The sequence below is a fragment of the Zingiber officinale genome, chromosome 11A (assembly GCF_018446385.1).
Source record: "Zingiber officinale cultivar Zhangliang chromosome 11A, Zo_v1.1, whole genome shotgun sequence".
In the NCBI taxonomy this organism is placed as follows: domain Eukaryota; kingdom Viridiplantae; phylum Streptophyta; class Magnoliopsida; order Zingiberales; family Zingiberaceae; genus Zingiber; species Zingiber officinale.
Genome location: NC_056006.1, coordinates 64,885,846 through 64,888,277, shown reverse-complemented (window position 1 = coordinate 64,888,277; position 2,432 = coordinate 64,885,846). Strand labels below are relative to the sequence as shown.

Below are 2,432 nucleotides of genomic sequence, written 5' to 3'. Positions count from 1 at the left end.
CTAGTCGAACAAATAAAATGGCATAACATAAGGTACATAGGGTATCGAGTGGCGTGAATGAGAACAACGTACCTACAATGCAGACTAACGCATTGATCATCATATGGAACTGGCCGGCCATGAAGTGCCGGTCGGTCAGCACGGTGGTCAACTCTCACAACGGCCGATGTTAAGGCTATGATAAGTGGTGAAGTGGAGCAAATTCATGCTCTTACACTCTAACTACGTAGCATCGGGGTCCTGGTACACTGGGGATCTCACTAAACCTCGTGGGTGGTGGTACACTGACAGCTACACCGCCTACCACTACTACTACCGAGTGGGTGCCAGAGGTGTGGCTAAGCAGCATGACCTTTCAACCACAGGAGACAACGTCATCGACGAGATGATATACATATATATAATCATCCAACAACCTTCCCCTCATGTACGCCCAATAACCACAGACGAATAACACATACCACTATGCAAATGGAATGGTAAACCTGTAGGACCTATAACCCATACCAATCACAACCTAGACAGGTATAGCCCACAAATATCCAATACAGTCCTCCCTACAACACTCTACATGTGTATAAACAATAGAGTCACAAATAACAAGAATAGAGACTGTAACGAAGCAACCCAGATCATATCAAAGATCAAGCAAAAGAGACAAGCAGGAAAGCAACAAATAATAAGATTTAAGGAATGCAACCTAAATATCCAAAAACATATAACCATGCTTTAAAGTTCAAGGAGCTAAATAGAAATTTAGGAAGAAATACCCGCCTCGATATATCCCGAAATCAACAGAACCACCACGTCACGCGACTCGTCGTCAATCAAGGTCCTGTATCACATATACAAATTTATATAACTATATATGTGTACTCTACAAATAGATGAATAAATCTACAAGTAACTAGCCAACTTCCTAGCAATAGCTGACCACGATTTCTACGCCTTTCTATTAGTAAGTGTAGATTAAATTTCACTTAGCTTACCCATCCATAAATTAAATCCCTTTTTACTGATCCTAGTCATCACTAATCCTTTCTATATCACCTAACAAGAAATGAACCTAACCATCATGGAAATCCATTTCAGCTTTAGGTGAATCCACACTTACAATCCTCAATTATTGAGGTAGCACAACAGAACATAACCCCACAATATTTAGGTTAACCTACAATGTGTACCCTTTAATTATCCAACATAATAACACTTACCTCTGTTAACCAATGTTGCTCCACACAATCCACCGTAATTAGCTCCACTGGAACCGCACATAAAAGAAGCTTCCAACACCTAAACACACCCAAAACCGGTTACTCCTGCTAGTGATCCGGATCATGGACTATAAGGATTCGGTGTTAACAATCTGTTGGATACACAGCTAGGTCAAGAAAGTATGATTTAAGCAATGCATCATTTCCCTACCACAGAAGACTACATGCTGCATCTGCACCAACCGGATCAAGAAGAAAGAAATAGCCAGAAATCATCCAAACAAATCCGTTAACAACAGCAATAAATTGATCTCAGTACCTCTTCTTGATCGCCGGAGCAAACCACAGATCTGAGGAAGAAGAGCAATCCCCACCAGAGCTGTAGTGGCCGGAATCACAACACAAGCTCTGCTTCTCTCAGGATCTTGGCTAGAGTACGATCACAGATCCGGTGGAGGAGTTGATCTAGTCCAGCTGTGGTGGCCAGAAACAAGACACCAATCTCTGCTTCCCAAGGAAAACCACCCGAATCAGCCCTAGAAAAGATCAAGGTTCGAATTCACAACCAAAACCAAACCCTCACCTCCGAGATCGAAGTTAGGGCTCGACTTGTTCTTGCCGACGAACAAAACAAGGGAAAATCGGAAGGAAACAATGGGCGTTACCTCACACAGCCGGTCGCCGATGCCCAGATCCAACGTCGTTTCCCTTGATTCCCACCCAACAGCCGGCGAAATCCCCCGATCAAGGATCTGTCGCCGCCGTTTGCCGAGATCAGAGAAGAGGAAAAGGGATCGGGGAGAAGGAGGGTTTCGGTTCTACTAACCTTTCTTCCCTTCGATGCTCCAAGATCCGCTCCTCGCCGGCGACACCGAGGGAAGAAGCGATCGCCGGTCTCGGTCGCGTGGCGTCTGAGATCGCGAGGCGCAGGGGAGGAATAGAGAAGCCGAAGGTGAACCGGGAGGCTTCGGGCTTTATAAAGAAATCAATCCCACCCCTAGGTTAGCTTAATTAAGGCCTAAGTCTAGCCTTAATCAATTCCCGCTTAATTTGGGTATTCTAAACCTGCCTTTATCTAGCCCCGTCGGCGTATCCCTCATACGGAGTCCTATGGACTCCGTTTAGCTCCAGAAAAATTTCTAAAAATTCTTAAAAATTTTCCTAAGGTTATTCCACGATAACCCTAAATTAAATTCGCATATATTACATTCTCCCCCA

The 2,432-nt window shown here is 44.3% G+C and overlaps 1 long non-coding RNA gene across 2 annotated transcripts; it reads right to left on the bottom strand.

The window, feature by feature from the left end:
• Positions 1 to 459: 459 nt before the first annotated feature.
• LOC122031993 lies at positions 460 to 2,182 on the bottom strand. 2 transcript variants are annotated; one of them, XR_006125913.1, is made up of 5 exons: positions 2,041 to 2,182; positions 1,798 to 1,966; positions 1,534 to 1,718; positions 1,215 to 1,293; positions 460 to 835 (listed from the first exon to the last, which is right to left on the bottom strand). It is a non-coding gene; the product is annotated as an uncharacterized LOC122031993 (long non-coding RNA). The 2 variants fall into 2 exon arrangements; XR_006125914.1 differs by having other exon boundaries at positions 1,880 to 1,966.
• Between the last annotated feature and the right edge of the window lie 250 nt (positions 2,183 to 2,432).